This window comes from Podarcis pityusensis (assembly GCF_964106645.2).
Source record: "Podarcis pityusensis genome assembly, chromosome: 2".
NCBI classification, from domain to species: domain Eukaryota; kingdom Metazoa; phylum Chordata; class Lepidosauria; order Squamata; family Lacertidae; genus Podarcis; species Podarcis pityusensis.
The window spans coordinates 14,662,662-14,688,631 of NC_138029.1; the positions used below are offsets into that span (position 1 = coordinate 14,662,662).

The window sequence follows — 25,970 nt, forward strand, 5'->3', positions numbered from 1 at the left end:
TACAAAATTCCCCTTTTCATCACAACTTTTCTGCCTGTGGCTCCATTGTCACATTTTATGGAAGGTACCTAAGAAGGGTGGTTGTTGTTGTTTTACTACAGTAGGTGGGACTTTTGTCACTAGCTTGAGAGGGTACAGTTTTGTTTTGCTTTGTTTTTTCTGGGTTAAAAAACAGCCAAGAAAATCTGGATCAAATCTTATTCAACTCTCTGAGCAGTAGCATGCTGATTCTGCTAAATCCTTGATGCGGAGTGGTGGTGGTGGGGGCCTTGCCATAGGTTACTCAAGGGTATGGGACTCAAAAGTAGTCACCTTATTCTATTTAATATATCTCTTTGGTGGATCTAATAAGAAGTGCTGGGCATTTAAAAATAACATGATTCAAACTAAATTCTTTGACTCTTTTTCAAAAAAATCAGAATTGGATTAAAAACCAACATCCTCCCCAACCCTCACATTGTTCCTCTAAAATTAATTGTGGATGGAGCTGTTAATGATAAATATATGTAATGGCTCTGCAGTTAATCATTCTGCTATTTCTATGTCATGTCTCTCAAGTTTCAGGACAGGGAAGCAGAACTTGTAGTTCTTGAGGTCAGTAGTGCCTGGATTTGAAGCCATTAGCTATATTTATTTCTTAAAGGTCTGAGTCACATGGTCCACCCAAATCTATCTGTCCAGCAGTCTGTATTCAATACCTAGGTAGACGTCTCTGGAAGCTCAGAAGCAAGGCATGATGGCAGGTGTGGTCAACCCTCGTTGTTTGTTCCCATCTACTGATAGCCACAGACAGTCTTCCTCTTGACATGGCAGCAACTTTTAGCTACAACACCTGCTCTCCATGAACTTGTCTAATCTTTTCTGAAAGCCAACTGAACTAATGGCCATCGCACCATCTTGTGGCAGTGAGTTCCACATGTTAATTGGCAATTGCTGGAAGAAGTAGCCCAGGACACCAAACCTCCCCTTTTCGGACCCCCTGAAACAACTACCCGGTGGCCCTTGCCTTCAAAAAATCACCACGCTTTTGATTTCAAGGGAACACATTTTTAATCCTCTTATTCCTGCAAGAAATTTCAAGCCCCCGGTGAAATGATCGGGAAGATCCATACATCCTAATGTATGTAGCATTTTTTTCCTGCCACCCCCTTACAGAAACACACTGTTTTGAGGAAATATTTGCATTTCTGCTACTGGAAGCTGATGGGGTTTTTTGGTTTTTTGTTTGTTTGTTGTTTTGTTTTGTTTTTTGCAAATTAATAGAGACAGACTAATTTTAAAAAACTAGATGACTTCATTTTAGTTGCCTTTTTGAAACTATTTCGGCGGGGGAGTTCTCTTCTTGCTTATAAGCGCACGGTCTACAACTTTTCTTTTTCGTATGTCGAATTTTGCGGGGCATCCCGGACAGTTAGGTGAGGATTTAAAATAAGACATTGTAAATAGGGTATTATACCCACCTACGTGGCTCCTCTCCTCACTCACCGATCCAGGCTCCCATGCCAAATCTTTTCTTTACACAGAAGAGTTCGTTACAGAATCCAGTTCATCTCACTTCCCTATCTCAGTACTTAGCGCGCTAACAAAACTTAGTTTAATGGGAATGGGTGGGAAATACCTATTTTTTTAAAAAGAAGATATTTTGTTTTAATGAAACACAGTTTTATATCAGGCTTTTACTTCGGTTTTGTTTTCCTGTTCTATTTGTTGATGAGTTTTAGTTCTAGAACCTTGCCAGCAAACAGATAAGCATTTTGTGGGGGGACGGTGGTTGAGTCTGCATGGCTTCGATAGAACTACTCGGGGTCTTATGCATTCGCATAAACGCAAGAAGCTTTTGCTAAGAGATTGTTTTTGTGTGTGTGTGTGTGTGTGTGTGTGTGTGTGTGTGTGTACGCACGTGTTAGCATACCCTTATCGGTATTTGGTACCGAGTCACCACAAGCATCTATCCACTCAGTCATTCCCACCCCCACCCCACCCCACTACAAATCTCATCGCCAACCGGGGGGTGGGATATATATAGGGCACAATCCAACAAAGTATTGAAGCTGGAAGGCTGGGTTGCCAGAAATCAACGCTGGTTTCTATGAGGCTAAGCGCGTTTAATTCTGAGCTGGGCTGTGGCCGTTCTGTTTAGGAACCGAGTTAATTTTGTTGAGATGACTGCCCCGATGCTAAACTTGGAAGTAAAAGTCCCACTGATAACTATGCAAAAAGGGCCTTACTTCCAAGCAAATGCATGTTTTAAGGTGGTGGTGACTGACAGCTGCCCATCATTCAAATGGATTGGATGTTCAAATGGATTGAATCAAATGGATTGGATGACCCGACTATTGAGAAGCAGGCTGTATGAAACATATATCAACGGGAATTTGCACTTGGAAGTAGGGTCCGTTGAAATCAAGGCTGCAATCAAGCTTAGACATGAGTTCCGTTGGAATCCACAGGACCGTTAGTTTCCAAGCAAATGTACGGAAGGAGCCCAGCGCTAAAGTCGCAGGTTAATTTAGCTGTGGACGAAATTATGGAAATGCCACCGAACTGACGCACTGAAGGTTGGGGGATTTAGTTCTGGCCTGAAATTCAGGTCCATCTTAAACCATTTTTCCTCCAGAGAAGTTTCAACGGGACTTGCTTGCAAACCGTTTCAAACGTAGTTATCTCTGTGTTAAGACTGCCTCCTGCTACATCCCCCAAAACCAAAACATGTGATTATTATAAAGGAGACTTTTTTCTTTTCTTTTTTGGGTACTGCGGGTAATTCATGCTATTTTGAACCTTGGTTTTGAGGGGGGTAACCCCCTGGTTTCTCTGCAGCATAAACCACGCGATAAAACAAAACAGAAACAAAAAACAAAACAAAACAAAAACTTTCGCTCTCTGGGAAATTAACATGATATTATCAGTCCCATAATGCTTTATCTTGGAGACAAATATGGGCATCCCACAGTCCCATACAGTAGGCAATGGGCTCCTCGTTTATCTATTTATTATTTAGCTATTTCGGTCCATTCATTTCAAGAGAATGCTGTAGGCTTGGGGGTACTTGGCAGGCAAGTCACGTTATGCAAATCTAGGCTTGATGATTCTGCAGTATCCCTTAAAAAAAAAAACACCAAAAAAACCACGCCACCACTATTGCTTGTATATTTAACGATTTTTTAAAGGGGGGGTCGCCTCAACAGCATTTAGGGTGGAAGGGTAAGGGAGGGCAGAACCAATAATGCAATGTCTCCCCCCCACTCACCCCAGAAGAAGAAAGAAATCCTAATTTCTCTGAGATTTAACACGATGCGAGTTAGAAGCGGCTCCTTCCATATTCGCCTCGCAGACCCCCGCCCCAATCCAGATTAGCAACAAAGAAAGATCGGGTGGGGAAAGGAGGGTGATGAAAGTGTTGGGGTTGGGGGGGGGGTTGTGCTTCTAAGCCCCTCTTCTCCTTTTGTCTGAAGACCCTCGTGTGGGCGCGCTCCGTGTGTTGTTGCAGATACACACACGCACATATTAAATGCAAATATTATACATTGTTATATGTGCCTGTTACGCAACCCCCACGCGCACCTACACAAATATATATATATATTTATATATAGTATCTATAATCAATTAGATCCCTGATTCCTGCTCATCCAAAAGCAAATCGGGGTGTTGATTTTTTTTTTTTTTAAGGTTCAATTATAAACGATTTTGCACTAGAGAAGATGAGAGAGAGAGAGAGAGAGAGAGAGAGAGAGAGAGAGAGAGAGAGAAGCATTTGGAATAGTCACACTTGTCAAGTGAGACCATCTTTTAGCTCTCAGAAGCAGCAAATCCATGTGAACTCTGGGTGAACCAAGATTGAAGCAATAAATCATCGCTACAAAAGCCGGCTGCTGCATACGAGTTCCAGACCCCTTACCTTTAACGCTTTCACGGGCGAAGACTGAAAAGCAGAGCTACAAAAGTTCACATCTCTGCGCGTAGCCTAAACAAGGAGGGGGGAGGGGGGACTGTGCATCTAGGGGGCTAGGCGGGGAGGGAGGCTTTTTTTTAGGGGGGGTCGTTGTTGCAGAGTAGGGGTGGTATTGGCTTAATAGTAGGAGATTATGCTGCTTTGAGTGGTGGTTAGGAGCGGTGGGGTAAGGAGGGGAGGGCTCGGTGCTCGGAAGGGAGACGGGGACGTAATCGAACGTCATTCAACAAAGACAAGGGACGAGAAAGAATCGGATGGGGGATGCGGGGCGGGGGGAGGGAGGGAGGGAGAGAAGAGGCCGATTAAGGGAAAGGAAACCGGACAGCATACGTGGATCTGGGGGGAGGGGGGAAGATTGCACCATTTCCCCCCATTTTTTTTATTTTTTTAAAAATGGAAATGGATGGATAAAATCTTGAGTGATCAATGGGCCCATTCATTTGGAGACGGTTCGCAGGGCATCAAGGCCGCCATCCTATGCGCTGGGAGCGAGCACGGCTGATTCCTGGAGGACTTCCTTCCGAGGAAACATGCCGGTGCAACACACACACACACACGCCCCGGAATTGTAGAACAGTTTCGTGGGGGGTTGAATCTATGTCCGGAGAAGAGCCTGGCGGTCTGCCTCAACTCACTGCCTCAACTCCCTTATATATCATATAGGCGATCTTGTGCATAAGTTCCCCACTCATAAATAAATAAATAAATAAATAAATAAATAAATAAATAAATCCCACACACACCAAGTGACTCCCCCGTTTGAAACTAAAGCACAGCTAGGAGATTTGGGGTGAGGGTGGTATGTGGGAGAGAAAAAGTTTCACGCACATGCAGGCGCGCGCACACACATCTCTATAGTTGACTAATCTATTATGACAAACAATATGATGGATATAGTTTATGTTAATCGCCATGCCCTTTCCTCTAGAATTTAACTGTAAGTTAATGGACACCGGAAACTAGAATTCTACATGGCTTGCTAATGGGTTTAGGTATTAGCAAGTTCTAACGATGCATACAAATGCGCTTGTCTCTGTAGGCTGTCTTAAGATTTATGGCTCTTTTGCCTTCTGTAGCTGTAAACAAGGGGGGGGGGAGAAGAGAAAGAGAGAGAAAGGGGAAAGAAATCCCAGCCCCTGTGCAATTTAGCACCTCCAAGGAGCCGTTTCTTTCACTTTCTTCCTTTATTTAAAGAAATACCCCAGGTTGTGGGAGGGAGTTTTGACTCCGTCTGCAACTTTCCTTGCCCCCCCTCCCCACTAAAATGCTCGTCTGTTGGGCTTCATTATGTTCTTACGTTCCCCTTGCCCACGCTTCCATCAAGGGGGACAAGGCACTGAAACCCACTTAGAAAGCCATAATGGCCATAATAAAGACTCCGCTGCAAACGGGGTTTCGACTCCTACTCGACGGCGATGAAGGATGATTGTGGGTTCAGGTTCTACCGGGAGGGAGGGGAGGAGGGGGTCGGGGTGGGGATGAGGAGCGGTTGTTAAAGCGGAAAGTTTCGGGGAGGGTGGGAAGAAAAAGACCCCCCCCCCTTAAAACACATAACAACAACTACTGCAACAATAACAACAAGCCGACCCTGCAAACTCTAACAAAGGAACAATGGAGCTTTGCATCTCGTGGTGTTTGGGGTGGGGTGGTGGAGTTAAGAATGTAACTTTGTATGATTTAAAACGCCCCCCTCCCTTCCCGATTCATTTCTGTTGGATGTCTTCCACAGGACCCGAAACCACGAAGATCTCGCTTAGTTTGGCTGGGGAAGGAAGAGGAGGAGGAGGAAGAGAAGAAGAAGAACGCCGTATGTGTACCCAAAGGAAAAATATACTGGGGTGTCTCTGTCGAAAGGTAAAATGGCCATATACATAACGCAGTTATCTAGGTGACGGGAGAGATGCTTTGCTGAAGCCTTTTCCCCTAGCTTCAGTTTCGCGCCTGCGTCTTTTTCCAGGGTTGCAAGACGGTTGCCCAAGCCTGGTCGATCCGTTGGACAGAGGAACAAAATAAGGACGCATATATCGAAATTATTTCATTGATGAGTATATTGTTTTGTGGAATGCATTATTATTATTATCATTGTTGTTATTATTATTATTATTATTAGGATGGGCCCGGGGTGGGGAGAAGATCCAGGAAGGTCTAAAAGAAGAAGAAATTAGTAGGGAATTGATTGTGTTTGCTTGGAGACGGGTGGGAACCGCTTGCGAAGGTTTTCTCAGTCTCTGGGCGTGCTGTTGATAATCTAGCAACGGGGTGAAAACGTTCTCTCGGAAGCAGAACCCAAAGTTCGCAAGTTGATAAAGAAAAAGAAGGGGAATTAACCGGCCTCCACCCTTCCGCAGGGTTTATTAGCCTTCCGCACTCACGCAGCAACCATCTCCAGCAAATTTATATTTAGCCAGGCCTCTAATGTATGTTTCAGCGGCGAGAAAAACAATCAAATCCTTTTCATCGATGTGTAACTTCGCTTTAACTTGGATTTAAAACATCGTTTAGCCTCTGCTTACATTTAGAAGTGCGTGGGTTTGTTTTTTTAAAATCGCTGTTCCATCCCATCCTCACTTCCAAATTAACTTATAGGGGTTTTTTTGAGAGGGAGGGCAGAGTTATGAGGCATTTGATCAAAGCGATTTACATCGACCGGACCGCTTGACGGTATTGCCAGGATCTTATCTGAGATCTGATCTTTAACAGGACCAATGCAATATTGTTTGCGTTCCCGTCCGGGGATTGTTTCCTTATCATAATCGCTTATTGACAAGAAACGGAATTAGTTTTCTTTTATGTTTAACACATTACTTTTTTAATTTTATTTTTTTAAAAGGGGGGACGTAATGATTTCTAGAGATAGTGGGATTCATGTCAGAGGAGTTCATTTGCTAGCCAAAGTTATGTCTTTGTCACATAATGTATGCTAGATATTTGCATGAGTGCATCACGAATACAAGCTTTAAGATACTAAAGGGAAGGAAAGAAGCAGAGAAAGAAAGAGAGAGGGGGGAAAGAAAGAAAGAAAGAAAGAAAGAAAGAAAGAAAGAAAGAAGTCTAATTCTATGCATCTTTACTGGCAAGAAAGTCCCACTAAGTTCAGTGGAGCTTACTGACTCCCAAGTAAGAGACTTTGCTGCCTTCCTAGATATTTTCTTTTTCTTTTTAAAAAAATTCTGTACTTCATCCTTCTTCCAAGTAACTAGTTACTCTTTTTTTAAGTTAAACTCAGGAGCCCAGGAACCTAACACGCTGGATTTCAAATAATGGCAAAAATTAAAATGCCCTTTGCAGCATACATTTATGTTAAAGAGAGGGGGTAGGCAGGCCCTCCCTCGTTTCTAAAAGCTGAGGGAGATGGTCGGTGTGGTTTTTCGATGAAATGCAAGATTATCAAAAACTGAAATGCCCTATTGGCTGAACTGCACCTGCTGATCGCAGGGATGCTGCCCGTTCTGGCGGTGCTCTGATCCAGAAAGGGACTGAAGCATAAATCGTGGAAGCCAAAGTCTCCTTTCCGAGTGTCCTAAAAGAAGGTCTAACTTCAACCTGACACACACACCCGTCCCGGGAATCCCCGCGCCCCAACGATGTATTTAACATTTACAAACTAAGAGGGCATCTTCAAGATCACTTAAAGCAGATTAAATGTGCCTGAGTGAGTCGGACCCTACGCGCTCCCTGTGTAAAACCTTGTAAAATACCTCGCTGGGCCAGGACGATCCTAGGGAAAAAATTAAGTGGATCGTGCAAGAATGAAAGTCAGCCCACCTTAAACAGAACACTCTGGTTTGGGAGATCCATAAAATACACTTCGTGTTTACAGATTAACGGCGCAATCCTAGGCTTGCTTACTCCGAAGTAAATCCTGCTGTGTTCTCCTAACTTCCTTCCAGGAAAGTGGGCGTCGGACTGCAGTTGCTATCTATCTATCTATCTATCATCTATCTATCTATCTATCTATCTATCCCAGAACAGAGTAAAAACAAACAATTATTGAACCAAAAATAAGAAAAAAAAGGGGTCTGGGGCTAGGCTGGTTATTCCAGTCACTTGAAACGAGCCTGCATTGCTTGGCACGCTCGCTTTGAGAATAATAAAATATTTAAAACTCCAAGTCAACCTTTTTCCTATTTATTGCCGTGTATAATTCAACATTATCGCGTATTAATAAGCCAATAATGATAATCTCTATAGGAAAAGCATGCTAGCTGGGCCGCTTTTATGGCCGCCCTTATCCTTTCTAATGACCTTTGGCTCAGCAGAGTAATAACTCATTACGGAATGAGCAATTGTCTGGAGTGCCTTAAATACCTCGCGATCTCTCTCTCCCTCCCCCTCTACACGCCGGACACTTCCAAGAAGAGGTACTGTGTGTGAGAGTGTATGATGGAATCGTCTTCCCTGTCTTGAGACAGCTTGGAGGGAAAGGAAGAGGAGGAAGGGCCACAAAGATAGTCTTCTTCAGTTCCCTGTGAAGCTGTGCCATAGAAGAAGCCAGAGGACTTCTTGGTGATAAAGGTGCTGTTCAGCTGGTTTTTCTGGATCTTGTCATTTTGTGCTCCCCTGTCTCTTTTGGCAACAGCAACTCCCAAGTAGCAGCACCCACTGTTGACAAATAAATAAATGATGCTGCCATCATGACAATGGCCTATGATCAAGCCTCAAAATGCCATCGTGAAGTGAGTCGCTATCCTGCAAACACACACCCATCTTCCCAGTGTATAAAATCCATATAGTAGGACAGGCCCATGTCCATGTGTGTAGAATTGTGACTCACTTCGCAATGGCGTTCTGAAGAGAGATGCGATAAAGACCACAGGCTGTTGCGATGAAGGTAGTAGTGGTGTCGGCAGTAGAGCAGAACAACAATACTACTCCAAGCAAAATACTCTCTCAGTCTCGCCTTCATCTTTATTATATTGTATCATATCTATCTATCTATCTATCTATCTATCTATCTATATATATATCAGCAATGCTGGAATTTGAACCCGAGCTCATCCAGTCCAGTTGGAAGAGGCTGAGTCAGGCAAGGTAGCTATGCAGATGAAAGGGTTGGGTGGTGGTGCATGTGGAGATGGGATTTATTGTAAAGTTATAGGATGTACTTCATTGCCTTCACCTCATTTGTATAGGTGTAAAAAAAACCTGAACTTTTAAGGAAATTAAATCCAATTGCTTTGTAAGATATGTGCCTTTCTTTTCTTTTCTTTTAACTCCTTGTTGAAAGATGTTAGGTATTTTAAAATTGTTTCCAATTATATTAAAGACAAATTGAGAAGCAAAACATAGTCTTAGTAGTGTTCTCTTCCCCCCGCCCATCCCTTTCAGGATTTCAGATCTCAATCCTATGTGTACACACCCAAAACAGAGAGAGAGAGCGAGAGAGAGAGACCTGAGCAAAGGCCTTATAGATTTGCCTTAAACGCTTTGAATGCAGACATGGTTTTCCTAGGGAAATCAAAGTGATTTGCTTAGGTGAGGCCATGAGTTTCCCCGCCTCTTTTTTTTTTTTTTTGGAAAACATATATTTTGTATAAAAACAGTAAACAAAATAGCCCACCAACAACTGTACACATATGGCTAGAGTCCTCCCCAGATAATTTTATAGGAAGTCAAATACAAGTCACCTTGCTGTGACAGAAAATCATAAACATTTTTGAATATCTGATATCCATAGAAACCGATCTTGATTAAAAACCTATGCTATTCTCTCTAACCCAAATGAAAACAAATAGGAAAAACATGGGATTAATGTATGGCTAGGTGGCTATTGCCCCTCCTGGTATCCTGAACATCAGTGTCCCTCAGACTTGGTGACTAAAAGTATTGGGACTGAAAGTACTGGGTGCATGGACATTTAAGCTGTAAGTAATCACAATATGTAAGGCTGTAGAACATATTTACTGCTTACACAGTGCAGATGTTAAAACAGGTGCCTTAACATGCAACCCCCACACCTTATATTATTATTTTTAGTGCATGTGGAGTTAACTCTTTTGCTCCTACAGTACTGGATAGGAATGGATAACAGATGCATAAACCCATGGAGTGAATAGTTAAATTGCCAGTTTATAAATAGTGGGTCAAAGGGTAGATAGAGTATCCTTCTCAGTGAACATGGGAAGTTTTGACTCCAGCACCTAAGAAAATTTGCCTCTGTGTCATTCCAGTGTTTTCATGCAGTACAGCATTAGTCCCAGAGAATGACCGAAACAGAAGATCACTGCACAGAATTCAGCTGGTGAAACTGACTAAGCTTTCAAGCATCACACCATACAATCCATCTTTGATCAGAAATGAGAATCAGAAAGCAAAACGAAAATGAAGTCTCACGTCCATTTTTTAGACACCATCTAGGGTCCATAGTATTTTTTTTTATTTTAAGGTGCAACATGGAATAACTTTTAAGTGTACATTTATAAAAACAATGGTTGAATTCAGCATGTGTATGTCGAAGGTAAATCCATCAGGCATCTCTAATTCACTGGGGCTCTTTGGACTATATTTGGGGGCAAACTTGGGTTGCTGCTGTGTAAAGTGTGAAAGATCCCTAGGATGTAATTAAGATTCATGGAAAGCAATGCAAATATTGCCAGTGACTGGATGTTGCCAATGAACAAGAAGTTGGCAAAAAAATGCAAATATTTCAAGATGTTTCAGGAGAATAATGGCTTGCCCATAAGTAATAACAATATTTCATCGACAGAGAATCTGATACACACACAATACATCTAATATCTATTTGCACAAGCAATCCGGCACAATGACTTTTCATCCAGCACCGCAGAGTGTGGCCGCACTGGCCTTGCCAGAAACTGAAACTCAGCCAGTGCTTTTGTGCTGCTCTCATTGTGGGCTGAGGAACAGTGAGCCAAACACAACCCAACTTGTGTGCATGCCGATTCAGTTCTGTGAACTCAGCACATAGCACCAAACTTTGTTATTTTCACAACTGAAGCAAAAGTTCAGAACGACATCCTTAAAGAAAAAAGATTGACACACAGACATGAAGGCTGGAAGGAGGAATCTACTGGCCTAAAGCAACTACTTCATGCCTCATTTTGGTAAAGTCAAACCTGCTAACAACTGCAGAGACAGAAATGTAGGCGAGGATGGCCATTCTGGTGCATGGACTCTATAAGCTAGAGTGTCTTATTGGCTTCATAGTTCCTGCCAATGATTGATGTATTCTGGTATGTGTGAGATTTCAACAACTATCAAGCCTCCCAAAGACATAGATCAGTAGTGTTAATGAAAGGAGGGCATACTTAAAATATACCACATGCAGAAGATGGTCGTTCAGCTGCTCTGAAATGTTCACAAAGCATAACCCACATCACAAACATCATCCCATTTCACCACCCGCTGAAGTGCTCATGCAGCCTGGTGCTGAGATCTCGCTGTTCATCCCACTGTTTTTCGAATTCAACAAGGTTGTAAATTCTATGCCAAGTTCATTACAAGTTTATTATCTTAGCTGTAGCCATAACAACAACATAATACAAGGAACAATGCACAGGATAAAGGGGGTGTACAAAAGCAGTATTGTACACATCCAGTTCACATGGCACCCTTTTGACAATGGATGACATTAAATGTTACTAATTCTTCCCTAGGGTTAGCCATCATATATACAAAAGTAGAAACATTATGTAGGTAGACAACTCTTAAGTATTACCCCAAAAATGCGTGTTTCAGGATGACTGACCCGTACTGAATCTTCTGCTTCATATCCAAGTGACCATCTACAGCTCCAGGTTTACCCATAAAGTACTTATATTAAATTATTCCTCATTGAGAAGGTCAGTTCTGTAGTTGAGTTCCCAGGCCAATCTTTTGAGTGATGTAAGCTCCCATCCCAGAGCCTCATCCTTTTTTTCCCCAGTCAAGGATCCAAGGATGCAAAGGAACGTCTTGGTAGAAGTGCTGCCCTTGTGATACACATGGCTGTTCCTACAACAAAATATGACCAATATCAAACATTATTTAGCCTCACCTGCGTAGCTGCTATTGGGACATTTTGTCATATACTGTCACACATCCTAAGATTGGTAGAAGGGTGCATGCAAAAGATCACACTTAAAAAAATTAGATTCATTAATGCAGAATGATTCTACATTGGGTTTCCACACTAATGGAGACTTACTCCATCCATAAACATTCAAAAAGCAGGGAGGAGAGAAACCACAACAACAATTATTTGGCAAAACAGAGCAAGAAAGTGAATTTGAGTGGGTTATAGGGTAGCAAACGCACTCTAAGTGATTCTGAATTAGTCTCTTCTCTGAAACTATATGCTAAAAGTTCATATTTTAGTATCCTGACAGTCATTTTCACATATAGATAAACTATATACACCAATACACATATAACCTACATCTTTGACATCCTAGGCATTTAGAAAACACACTGTAGAAGCAGATGTGTAAAAACAACAGATCTGGTAATACATAACTGTATTGATCACATCCCGCCGAGGCTAGGAAATGTCAAGAACCAATTTCTAAGGATCAACATATTCTGTTCAACTGAAGTTACTTTTAATCAAAGGGCACTGAGGCCTTTTCGTATCACACCCATGGGGAAAATACCAGCGCCTGTTGGTTCAGCAGCTTAAAGAATTGCAGTGCAGGTAAATATTTTCTGAGGCCAATAAGCAAAACAAAGGATATCTAACACTGCCCAGGATCATGTGTAATCGAACACTTTGCAAGCACCAAGGCTGATGCAACTTTATACAGGGCACTGCTTGGTTAATACCAGCATGTTAATTTGCTAGCTTGCTATGGTCATACGTCAACCCTCTTCAAGAAACTATGGTGGCAGCATTGAAAAGTACAGGACAGGGAGCCCCTATTTATTCTGATTTATTGGTGACAAAACAAATTCATTAGGGCTCAATCATCAAAGAGCCTACATCTTAAAAAGCTGGCTAAGGTGTAGAGCTTTTAAAGGCCCACTCTGTCAAAGAGAAATGAAAGGAAATTGGCATGAAGAGAATCAGCTATTCACCCTGAGATGTGGGTTGTGTTTTCATTCTTTGCATGCTAATATCACAACTATTTGGTTTGTGGCAGAATATAAAGAAAACAACAGCACTTCTGCATTGGGAAAGCTATTCTTTTGGGTGGCTTTCAACACAGTGGTTTTCCAAACAATAGACACAATTCAGGTCATTTCACATCTATGGGAGCTTTGGCTTCTGTGGAAGATGGGATTGTACCCAATATCACCACAAGTTTTCTACACCTGTCTTGCCTGAAATTTCCCATCAGGTGTATGGCAGTACTCAGTTGGACTGACACAGGAGGACCATGTGGATGTGTGGATGTGGGTGTGTGGGTGGGTGTACTTTGCCATATCTATAGGCTCTAAACCCCTAGAACAATAATGTAGAAAGGAGGTGTGGAATTTCAAAATAAAATGAAAATGAACTAACAAGTACCAAACATACTCTAGTCTCATATTTTGGATTGAAAGCAGCAATTTAGTGGGTGGTACATAGAAAAACACATCATGGAGTATTGACCTTATTTTGATCCTGTTTGGTGCCATTGCTTCTCCTAGCTGCTGCCGCTGCATCAATAATATCCCTTCCCCCACCTAGTTGCTGCTTCTTTCTTCTTAAACACAAGCATGATTCCAGCCAATGAGAGATCACACAGCGAGTTGGAAACCATTATGATCCTGCATAGTGACACCACCAAGGGCAAATAAAGTCCATTGAGAGAGTGGGAGGGACAATATAAATGAAATCACATTTGGTGGGGGGGATTTGTTTTATAATATTTCTACACCTCTTACCTTAAAAGAAATTTACAAAAGCAAAGTACATATTAAACCAATATCACAGACAAAGGTACAGTCAGTGCTTTTTTTCGGGGGGGGGGGACAGACACAGGGGTACACATACCCCTAAACATTTTGTGAATCTAAGTTTGGCCTCATTGAGGGGCAGTATTTCAATATGAGTAGGAAAATGAGAGTCCCCCTAAACAGGTTTTTTTTGGGGGGGGAAGCACTGAATACAGTGCCTATGACTTCATAAGCATCGCTGAAAATTCCTCAACAAAACTGAGGCATTTTTAAACATTGCTGAATATGTTTCCAAAAAAATTAACCGTGAGTAGTTTGGCTCAGACCTAACATCATCCGGCCAAGTGGGAAGGGGAATTTTAGCACTTCCTGCTTCCCTAGATTCCTGATTATAGTGCAGATGCAGGCTAGAAACGTACTTCACTTCATCAAGAACAAATATTACAAATGGCTGACTAACCAACTTGCCACATGGACACTGCAGTAAGTTCTATGTTCATTCCTAGGTAGAAGTTGTCCTCTTCCTTCGTGCACTGGATTTGAAAGATAATGGGTTTGATTCTATGGACTTCAGAGATCAGAACTCAGGTTCATCCTCCCCTGTTCCCAATTTGATGCCTTCTCTGTCTACCTACCCCTTCTGGAGCCTGGGTTGCTATGGGGGGGGGCGGTCCTTCTATGAACCTTGATTTATGGATACGGACATACTAATTTCGGGTAGGTAACTGTGTTGATCTGATGCAGTCGAAATAAAAAAATAAAAAAAATCTGTAGAAGTGTGCATGCACACAAAAACTTATTACAGAACAAACTTAGTTGGTCTATAAGGTGCTACTGGACAGTTTATTTGTTTTTGTGTGTTTATTTTATTTTTACATACTGTACTAATGTTATTCAAAATAAAAAATATTCCTTCTAGTAGCACCTTAAAGACCAACTAAGTTAGTTCTTGGTATGAGCTTTCGTGTGCATGCACACTTCTTCAGATACACTGAAACAGAAGAAGAAGTGTGCTTGCACACGAAAGCTCATACCAAGAACTAACTTAGTTGGTCTTTAAGGTGCTACTAGAAGGAATATTTTTTATTTTGACTATGGCAGACCAACACGGCTACCTTTCTGTAACTGGAATAATGTTATTCAAGTTCAGCCTTCCCATTTGCTGCTTTAATAAAACTACACACACCACTACAGAGGGTCGCTGACACAACCTCCTAAGTGCAGCAAATCATAAGCCACATCTGCTCTCTTCACATAAAGCACTCTCTCTCATACAGCTTAAACAAGGCATGGCTTCCCCCAAAGAATCCTGGTAAATGTAGTTTTTTAAGGGTTCTGAGAGCTGTTAGGAGATTCCTATTCTCCTCCCAGAGCCCACAATTCCCAGAATTCCCTGGGAAGAGGGATTGATTGTTAAATTACTCTGGGGGTTGTAGTTCTGTGAGGGGAGTAAAAAAAAAGGTAAAGGTAAAGGACACCTGACAGTTAAGTCCAGTTGCAAATGACTCTGGGGTTGCAGCGCTCATCTCACTTTACAGGCTGAGAGAGCCGACGTTTGTCCGCAGACAGTTTTTCTGGATCACGTGACCAGCATGACTAAGCCATTTCTGGGGAAACCAGAGCAGTGCACAGAAATGCCGTTTATCTTTCCGCTGGAGCTGTACCTATTTATCTACTTGCACTGGTGTGCTTTCAAACTGCTAGGTGGGCAGGAGCTGGGACTGAGCAACTGGAGCTCACCCCGTCATGGGGATTCGAACCGCCGACCTTCCGATCGGCAAGCCCTAGGTTCAGTGGTTTAGACCACAGCGCCACCCGCATCCCTGTTGTGAGGGGAGTAGGGATCTCTTAATAACTTTTGGCACTCTAACTACTGTTCCCAGGATTCTTTGGAAGAGGCCATGGCTGTGGTATGATAGTGTTTGAAATGAATAATGTAGATAGGACTCTAGACCTGTAGGAATGTTTGATTTCTCACTCCTGATCTATCCTTAGTTTGCAGTGAAATGAATAATCTCACTAAAATCAGTAGGGCTAACCTGGGATAAATTTCCTAAAGATCACAGTATAACATCTTAGGGTGTATTCCCCTTCTTTAAAAAATAAATAAATCCAATTTATTTATCTTATTTTGCCTTTTTCCTCCAAGGACCTTAGAACAGTTGACATGAGCTTACTCTATTTTATTCTGGCAGCAATCCAGTGTGGGGCAGGAAAGGCCACCAGTGAAACTTTCAGCTATACAGTGGTACCTTGGGTTACATACGCTTCAGGTTACAGACTCCGCTAACCCAGAAATAGTACCTCGGGTTAAGAACTTTGCTTCAGGATGAGAACAGAAATTGTGCTCCGGCAGCGCGGCGGCAGCGGGAGGCCCCATTAGCTAAAAGTGGTGCTTCAGGTTAAGAACAGTTTCAGGTTAAGAACGGACCTCCGGAATGAATTAAGTTCTTAACCTGAGATACCACTGTACAGTGAAGTGAAATTGGGTCCTAATTCAAGTACAACCATCTACTACACCAGTATTATTATTTTTTATCTTTTCAGATGTGGACTGTGTATACATTTCCATTTACTGTGCATCCATGCACTCCCACTGCTGGTTTGGCAAGTGCTGTACATATGACATTAGCCACAGTCCATTTCTTATGAAATACTGTGTTTTGATGCGTTTGTCCCCCAACCAAATTGAGAAAAAAAATGACCTTGCTGCATTTTACATGGCAATGTGCACAACAGCCACAGATTCCACCTTCGATGACAACCCAACAAGGAACCGGCTTCTAATTTCATCTGACTTGCTCCTTTCACTGAGAACATGGACATAACCCACACCATAGATCAAACCAAATTGGTTCCACAGATATTTTCCCCTTGCCATAGAAAGACAGAGATTGTAGTTCTGTATATACCATCCTTCAGAAGGTTTTTCCAAGTGGGGAAACCTTAGTCTTCTTCCTGTCAATCTGCACGACTGCTAGTGTGGTGCAAAACCTCTATAAGTTAACAGATGGGACCTGCAGAAAGCAGGTCCCATTTCTGTTCAGTGTTCCAGTCAGTCAGGCAAGCCTTCTTCCAGGATATTCCATTCCACTAACACCACCTCCATTTTCAATTCTCCTGACAACAACCAACCAGAAAGTGTACTTAGCAGGGTTTTTTGGAGGAAAGGGTCCCCCTTAGATTTCTTATAAAAATGTTGTGTAGAGCTCCAAACCTTGGACTACCCTGAAGTCTGGTGATACCTCCCACCTGTGTCTCAATACTGTCATTTTGGCTACATGAAGATCCACACTCATATAATTGAGTTTACTATTACTATAAGAAGCTAATGCCGATTATTAATTGCATTTCCCAGTATATCTCACCTTTTCTCCAAAGAGCTCAAGGTGGTGCACACTCCTCATTGAATCTTGTGAGGTAGAGTAGGCTGAGAGGCAGTGTCTGGCTCAAGGTTACCCACTGAGCTTCATGACCAAGATTTGAACCCTAGTCTCCCATGTGCTAGTCCAACTCTCTAACCACTGCACCACACACTGGCTCACATAATGTGTATGTACAGGCATCTCAGACTTTAACTAGTTTAATAGTTGTGCCCCTTCCTTCTCCCAGGGAATCTTAGAACATGTATCTTCAACCGTTTCAGACCCAGGACCTACATTTAACCCTATTGTGCATTTGGGGATCCATTTCTTAATCTTCTACCATATATTCGCTCCTGCTGTAACCCAGTTTGGATCAGGCTATGACCCACTAGTGGGTCCCGACCCACCATTTGAAGATCAGTGCCCCAAAATTATAAGAAGGGATCTCTATGAGAAGCCTCCACAAACTACAATTTGATTCTTTGTGAGCAACTTACGTCACCAAACTACAATTCCCAGGATTGTGGGAAGTCAGGGCAACAGTTAAATTGCTATAAAATAGATAAATACAGTGCAAACAGGCCCTTAGTTTTTCCTTCTCCTCCTTCCTCTCCCTGACTCTCTCATTTTCTGAAAAAAGAACAGAAAAATGTGGTGTTGCTTTTGCGTCTGATTTATCCACCTAAACATGACCAAGCTGAGGTTCGTAACAGCCCACCAATTCAAGCTCAGTGCCATAATGATACTCTTTCTTTCTTTCTTTCTTTCTTTCCATTGTAGGAAGGGAGAGGGGCAGAGGAGATGAGCCCAATATCTGTTGCATGGCTTCTACATTCTTCCTGCCATAGACAGTATTCTTTTCCTTGCCTTTCCATTATATATTTTGAAGCATAAGATAAGTCTGCTGGGAGGGATGTCAAGTGCTTTAAAGTCATTTGCCAGGAAGTGGCTGCTACCATCATCTCCTTCTCCCCCCACCCCACCTCCACTCCCTCCTCCCACCTAATTATACTCCATCAGAGTTCTTCAACATGGGTGTTGAATTTAAGCACCTGCTTAAATTCAACCCCTTTTCAACAAAGCCCTCTTAATCACGTGCTTTAACTTTGATCAAGTGATTAAATGTCACAGAGACCAGTGGGACTTAAGCAGGTGCTCCTAATACTTTGATGACTTCAGATAGGATTACTTTCATCCTTGGATACTTAAGTACTTTTCCTGGACAGAAGCCAATGAGACTACTTGATCATGTGTTTGAGGCAATCACCTTGTAGTCATTTTTTAGTAGACTCCTACTGATTTCCCCACTCTAGACCCTATTCTTCCAGTCCCGCATTTCACCTTCTTAAACTCGTGGTCTCTTGAGGGATGGGTTTATCTGAATATGCATAGTAGATAAGAAACCAGGCCTACTTGCACAAGGAAGCTATCGCCTATTATTTATTTACTTACGATATTTCTGTCCTGCTCTTTGTCTTGCAAGATGATCCGAGAGTGAGTTATAATTGCTGGTAAAATACATAACCAACAATAAAAGATAGGTTGTTGGCATCCATCTTTCTCAAGAGAAAATGGAGTGTGAAGTCAAACTGCTATGTTAGCAGCACCAAACGGACTTTCCCTATATGGAGGCCCTGGGCTGCCCAGGCGACAAGACCCCCCTCTTGGCCTTGCTCAGGGGTCAGCAACCTTTTCCAGCCGTGGGCCGGTCCACTGTCCCTCAGACCATGTGGTGGGCCGGACTATTTTTTTGGGGGGGGGGATGAACGAATTCCTATGCCCCACAAATAACCCTGAGATGCATTTTAAATAAAAGCACACATCCTACTCATGTAAAAACACGCTGATTGCCGGACCGTCCGCAGGTCGGATTGAGAAAGTGATTAGGTTGCCTGCCCCTGGCCTTGCTGATGTGGTCCAAAGGAAACCAGAACAATTTGTTTGGCACCAGCTTGGCTGCCAGAGTTGCCAAAAGGAGGCATACAAGATGCCATCTAACTGCCTTAGAGACTCCACTCCAGGTTTGTGCAGAATTTACTCCCTAGCCTTTTCTTCTCCCAGAGATATCCTGTAAGGCAGCAGCAGTTTAGGATCAGAGTTGTCCTTCTCCAAATGGGCTACCTTCCCAGGTTGACAAGCCCCATCTGCCCCTCACTTCCCTGTACAGCACGTGCAGAAACTGCCTTCTTGACTGTTAGACCCACAATTGGTCTCAACCGCTCACTCCACCAGAGCCTGTCTTGGCATGCAAGGAACGTCCCTAACTCACCAAGGGTTTGAGACCCGTCAGCTACCCTCACCTAGTTTAGCCAGCCGGTCAAAGCTGTTCCTGGGGTGTGGCCGCTGTCGCATGCTGACAGCTTCTAGGAGCCACAGGTGAGAGCTGAGTGCAGGGTGGGGACCAAAGATGGATCTACCTCAGAAGGAGGATGACATGTACCTCACCAGAGGTTCTACCCCTCCTCTAACACCCCATAAACGTAAAGAGTAAAGGGACCCCTGACCATTAGGTCCAGTCGTGGCTGACTCTGGGGTTGCGGCGCTCATCTCGCTTTATTGGCCGAGAGAGCCGGCGTACAGCTTCCGGGTCATGTGGCCAGCATGACTAAGCTGCTTCTGGTGAACCAGAGCAGTGCACCTTAATGCTGTTTACCTTCCCACCGGAGCGGTGCCTATTTATCTACTTGCACTTTGACATGCTTTCGAACTGCTAGGTTGGCAGGAGCTGGGACCGAGCAACGGGAGCTCACCCCGTCACAGGGATTCGAACTGCCGACCTTCTGATCAGCAAGTCTTGGCTCTGTGGTTGAACCCACAGCGCTACCCGCGTCCCTTAACACCCCATACACCCCCCCAAAAAAGATAGGTAACAAGAAACAGTAGACATAAGTGGTCAACAGGTCACCCCAAGGCCTAGGTGAATAAATACATTTTTAATTGGTAATGAAAACTTAGAAGAGTTGGCACTACTCAGTTTTGTAAAGAGAGGTCATTACAGAGTTGGGTCTCCTGTACTGAGGATGGCCTTTCCTGCCTCACCGCATATCTAATTTCAGGATGATGTGGGACCATCAAAGGACATCCCTGTCAGATCTCAGAGTACGGGAAAGTCTGTAAGGGAGAAGACACTATTATAAGACACTTTCCTTCAGCAAACCTAACTGAAAGTTGTATTCCTCTGTCCCTGTGGGCCACGACCACACATTGCATGGCAACAAATGCAGGTTTGGCACCCAGGCGACACCTGCAGCCGCTACCAGCTCCCTGTCAAGTGTGCTTGTATGATCCCTATTGCGCCCACACTTTACACATTTAGGAGTACACTTGAAGCATCTCAGATATTTCTTTTAATTGGCCCAATTAATTTCAATATTTCCCCCCCTTCTAATTCATATTAGTAGTGAGTGGGACTATCCACACACCCCTGACCATTCTTGCTAGACACCAGCAGGACTTGGCCAGGAAGGGGGAGAGGTCGCTAGTTGTTGCAAATCACAAGCCAAACAGTAAAGCTGCCCCCACCTCCTTTCCTGGACCACCCTTGAATGGGGTTCAAGAAGGAGAACCCCCCTTCGATATTTACCAAGTTTGCCCAACCCTGAGTCACTTTACCGTGACGCAGACAGAAATTCAACAGGTAGGTGTCCAAACGATAAGGCACCCATTTAGCTTCCCCAAGCAAAGGCACAGAGTACAAAAGACAAAACGTCCATTTCCAAGTTTATTGAAAAAGCCACTCAAAAAGTTGCACATTTCTTAGAAGGTTACAAACAAAAAATAAAAACATTGTAAAATATAACTAGCTAAAACCATACTCACACAGCAACAATAGTTCAAAACACAGCGAGTAGTCAAGAGGCAAAATACCAGGGCAAGATGTTCTGCAATTTGCATCTGAATTCCCAAATCCTTTATCCTTGAAAACCCAAGTGGAGGACAGGTTAGAGACCAATCATTTCTTTAGGTCAATTACCAATTTACCAATGGCTGTATGATGAGACTATAACTTCTGATTGTCAGGAGACCGGCACAGCTGAACTTTGTTTAGACTCAGAGACCATGAGATCAAAAGGCTGTTCCCTCTGTTCCCAGGCCTCTCTTTCATGTACCAGGCTCCCAAGTTGTATATTACTTGATAGCCTCCTGTACCTTTTTACAACCCAATCCATACTCAGACCCCCAGCTGCGCCAGGGTCTACAAATCAGATAACATCTCATCCTGCCTAGAGTCAAGATGTAATTGACTCACACCTCTAGAGACAGGGAGTTTTACGTTTAAAAAGACCAGATACCCATTCCCCAGAAGGCCACAGTTTTATCTCTCCCACAATGCCTCACTCCTGCGTGAACCAGCATTTGACATACCAAGATTTCCCAACTTCACTACACCCTCCCCTCTAAGATGAAATTACCGTAAAGGGTTAAGCCCCTAAATTTTATCAGTACTATTTACACAATTGAGGTAGTTCCAACCAATCTGGGGCATTTAGTACAGTCATACCTCGGGTTAAAGACGCTTCAGGTTGAGCATTTTCAGGTTGCGTTCCCTGGTGACCTGGAAGTAACGGAACAGGTTACTTCCGGGTTTCGCCGCTCGCGCATGTGCAGACGCTCAAAATGACATCAGAAACGGCAAGTCACGACGCACAGACGTGCAGACACGCAGATGTGGGTTGCGTTCTGCTCAGGATGCAAACGGGGCTCCGGAACGGATCCCGTTCGCATCCAGAGGTACCACTGTACCTCTAAAATAGCAACTCACTCCACAGACAGGTACAAGCAGGACAGGGTGTCTGCGACTAGGTTCATTTTCCCAGGTATATGAGAAACTGTGAACTGATAGTCTTGCAGGGTCAGACTCCATCTGAGTAACTTCTGGTTAGTGTGTTTCACTCTTTCTAACCAGCACAAAGGTGAATGGTCAGTTTGGACTTCAAAATTATTCCCCCACAAGTTAGGGGTGGAGTTTGACCAAAGCCCAAACCAAAGTAAGACATTCTTTTTCGACAGTGGAATAATTCTGCTCACGTGGTAACAACTTTTTGCTCAAATACACAACTGAACACCAGGTTCTTTCCTCATCTTGCTGAAGCTGTACACCCCCTAATCCTGTTTGGCTAGCGTCTGTCTGTACTACAAAGGGTTGGGCGCAAGCATCACCGTTGAGCTCACTAATGACTGCTTTAACATTTCAAAAGCACGCTGACACTCCTCAGTCCAGGTCACCTTATCAGGCAGAGATTTCTTACACAAATTCGTCAAAGGGGTGGCAAGGGTTGCAAAATGGTTAATAAACCTTCGATAATAATTCACTAGCCCAATAAAGGACTGCACATTCCCCTTTTGTCTGAGGGTGAGGCCATTTCTGTACACGCTGGACCTTGGCCTCCAGGGATTTGATATTTCCAGACCCCACCCTAAACCCCAAATAAATCACCTCTCCTTGAGCAAACTGACACTTGGAGATCTTCACCGTCAGGTTGGCTTCCTGTAGCCGTGACAAAACACTCTGCACATGCCTAAGATGCTCCCCCCCCCCCCAGGAATTAGAAAAGATAGCCAGATCATCTAAGTAGGCACAACAAAAATCGCTCACATCATGTGTCAGAGAATTAATCAGTCGCTGGAATGCCACGGGCGCATTGCGCAATCCAAAAGGTAACACCTTAAATTGATCTAGACCCACATGGGTAACAAAGGCAGATTTTTCTGACACCTCAGAGGACAAAGGAATTTGCCAAAATCCTTTGGTCAAATCCAGCACCGTGATGAACTTTGCTCTCCCTAGCTTTTCAATCAGGGTGTCAATTCTGGGCAAGGGACAAACATCAGGGAAGGTCACAGAATTAATATGCCAATAATCCACACCAAAACGAATGGTGGAATAAGCCTTAGGGACCAAAACGATGGGAGAGGCCCAGGCACTCTTACTGGGCTCTATAACTCCCAAATCAAGCATTTCCCACAATTCAGCCTCGATGCTTCGGGCATGAGCTTCACTGACCCTATAAGGCCGTGATGGAATAGGTGCAGCTTCACCATTGTTAAAATGGTGCTGCATCAAATGAGTCCTCCCTGGTTTAGTACTGAAAGTACGGTCAGAAGACTGTAGAACATCAAAGAGCCCCCTAGCCTGTTGTTCGTACAAGGTAGGGAAGCGTAACACATCCGAGATACAGTGGACGCTCGGGTTGCGAACGTGATCCGTGCGGGATGCACATTCGCAACCTGCAGCATTCGCAACCTGCATCTGCGCATGCGCAGGTTGTGATTCGATGCTTCTGCACATGCGCAAAGCCATTTAGCTCTTCTGCGCATGCGTGACTGCCGAAACCTGGAAGTAATCTGTTCCAGTACTTCCAGGTTTCGGCAGTCCGCAACCCCAAAAGCGGCAACCTGAAGCGACTGTAGCCCAAGGTATGATTGTACTTCCAGCCTGTTTTTATTCCTCCAAGAGGTCTTTAGGGGCTGTAGGCACCTCCTCTCGACCTCCAGAGATGGACAACACAGAAAGCTCAGATTCAAGGTACCTTTTCAAAGAATTGGCATGATATTCTCTTGATCCATCATGCAGCTCCTGGCATTCCACCAGATAGCGCACAGAGCTCAACTTGGCCTTCACTATCCCAGGCCCATGCCATTTGACTACCAGTTTGTGGGGTCGCGTGGGTTTCCACACTAAAACCTGATCTCCCACTTCAAAACTTTTTGTCACCGCCTTCAGATCATAACAACGTTTCTGTTCCAACCGAGCGCCCTCCAAATTCTCCTTGGCAAGTTGCCAGATGTCAGACAACGTCTGCTTCAGGTTAGCAAAATACTCAGACACAGAAGGTACCTTAATCTCCTCCTCCAACCCCTCCCACTCCCTCCAGAGCATGGACAGAGGAGTATTCAAGAGTTGACCAAAAATCAATTGGTTGGGCGCAAACCCTAGACTCCTTTATAAGCATCATTGTAAGCAGAAACAACTAAAGGCAGATCTTGATCCCAGCTAGACCCATGGGCCAGGGCACACTTCCGCAACATCTGCACAAGAGTTTTCTGAACTCTTTTTATAAGCCCATTTCCCTGGTGCTGATATGTAATACTAGTGTCATGGTGGATCTTTGCCAGCTGCAAAACCTTCTGAGTTAGCTAAGCCAATACATTGGTTCCCAGGTCACTCACTAGAACCTTAGGTATCCCCAAAGAACCAAAGGCCAAAACCAAAGTTTTGCAAGATTTTGGGCAGAAGTATTGGGCAAGCTTGTAGCCCAAACATATCTAGAGGCATAATCAATTATTACACAAACATACTGCTTCCCAGCACGGGTTTTCTGCAGGGGGCCCACCAAGTCTATTCCCCATTTTTCCAAAACATTTGCGTCAAGAGGTACACTCTGTAAGGTATTAGGCATGCTGTCTTTATCATTCCCTATTTTTTGACACACAACACAAGAGCGTACAAAGTTCTTTACACTTTGGTGCACATCAGGCCAGTAAAAGTACCGGCTGATGCGTTCCAGGGTCTTCTGTACCCCCAAGTGGCCTGCCAGACCATCATGATGGGCTAAGTCCAGTATCTTAGGTTGCCTTGACCCAGGAACCACCAGCTGCAAAACAACGTCTTTGTCTTTGATCTTCTTTGGCCAGAACTGTCTGTACAAGAGCCCCTTTTCATGCAAGAAGTGGACTTGCCTCTTTCCTTGGGGAGGGCTCTCCACAGCATCCCAGCAAGCTTGCAAGGAGGGATCAGATATCTGCTCAGCTTCAAACAATCACAAATCCCTCAACGCAGCGGAAGACCCAAGATCTTCCGAAACAGCAGGGATACTTTTCCATGGTTCCTTGGGCTGAAAGGCAGACCTCCCTTTCGATCCCAGAGCCTTCAGTCGATTCCCAACCGGCTGGCTTTTGTTTCCCAGATGAGACCTGTTGAGCCTAAAAGTTTCAGCAAACTGTACGGCTTGCTCAATAGTAGCAGGGCTTTGGTCCGCAACCAAGCTTGCCAATTCCGCAGGCAAAAGGCGGTTAAACTGTTCTTTGAGCATCAATTGTTTCAACCCTTCAAAGGTAGTTACATCCGCTGCAGACATCCACAATTCAAAATTCTGTGTCATTTTAGCAGCAACGAGGGTCAGGCTTTCAGCTGAGGCAGCTTTATCAACCTTTCGGAAAGCCTGCCTATAGCTCTCAGCCCTCTGACCATATATTTGCAAAGCAAGGTGCTTATAATGTTCATAGTCCATATGATAAGGATATGATAAGGATACCTGTCCCATTAAATCAGCCAGTTCTCCACTGACTAGGGCTCTCAGAATGATCATATACAATCTTGGGGGAACTCCCAATTCTCGACAACTCAGTTCAAACAATGTAAAATAATACAAAACGTCCATGGGAGGTTTATAAGCAGGGAAGAGGCGAAAATCCAAATCCCATATGCTAAACTCACGAGTCGCGCATCTCAGGCCCACATCTTGCAGCTCCTGGTCATGGCTGTACCTCGGGGCGGGGTGATAACTCGGTGCTTGTCCCTCCAGACGCTGAGGTTCCTTCTCCCCATTCAAGCAAGAGGGTCCGGAGCGTGGCCCATAGTCCTCCTCCTCTTCGTACTGTTGAGCTGACATCCTAGGCTCCCAATAGCCTTCTGACAAGCAGACTCTCGTTGGACTAGCCGGTCGATAAGTAACAGGTCCACGATTCTCCTGGGGTTGAAGCTCTGGCTCTTGGTAGTCACCCGCAGCCACTGCACGGACTTCCCTTGGGCGTCTCAGCAGCTCCCTGTAATCAGGGATAATATATCTGGTTTATAAGAAGAATGAAGTTGGGCTGATGTGTTAGAAAGCCTT

The 25,970-nt window shown here is 43.9% G+C and overlaps 2 protein-coding genes across 10 annotated transcripts in view; both read right to left on the reverse strand.

Annotated features, from left to right (window-relative positions):
* The window catches only part of LOC308471025 (homeobox protein Hox-D3-like), a 148,676-nt gene that overhangs the window by 44,799 nt on the left and 77,907 nt on the right, over positions 1 to 25,970 (reverse strand). For 7 of the 9 annotated variants that reach the window (XM_080994897.1, XM_080994901.1, XM_080994896.1 and 4 more), the window contains exon 2: positions 11,634 to 11,908. The gene's annotated coding sequence lies outside the window, so the exon portion shown is untranslated. Of the gene's footprint in view, positions 1 to 3,901; positions 4,006 to 11,633; positions 11,909 to 13,484; positions 13,893 to 25,970 lie in introns of those variants that run through there. The other 2 variants (XM_080994894.1, XM_080994893.1) reach the window with 2 other exon arrangements.
* The window catches only part of HOXC5 (homeobox C5), a 62,121-nt gene continuing 59,590 nt past the window's right edge, over positions 23,440 to 25,970 (reverse strand). The window contains exon 3 of the mRNA XM_080995062.1: positions 23,440 to 25,902. The gene's annotated coding sequence lies outside the window, so the exon portion shown is untranslated. The remainder of the gene's footprint in view (positions 25,903 to 25,970) is intronic.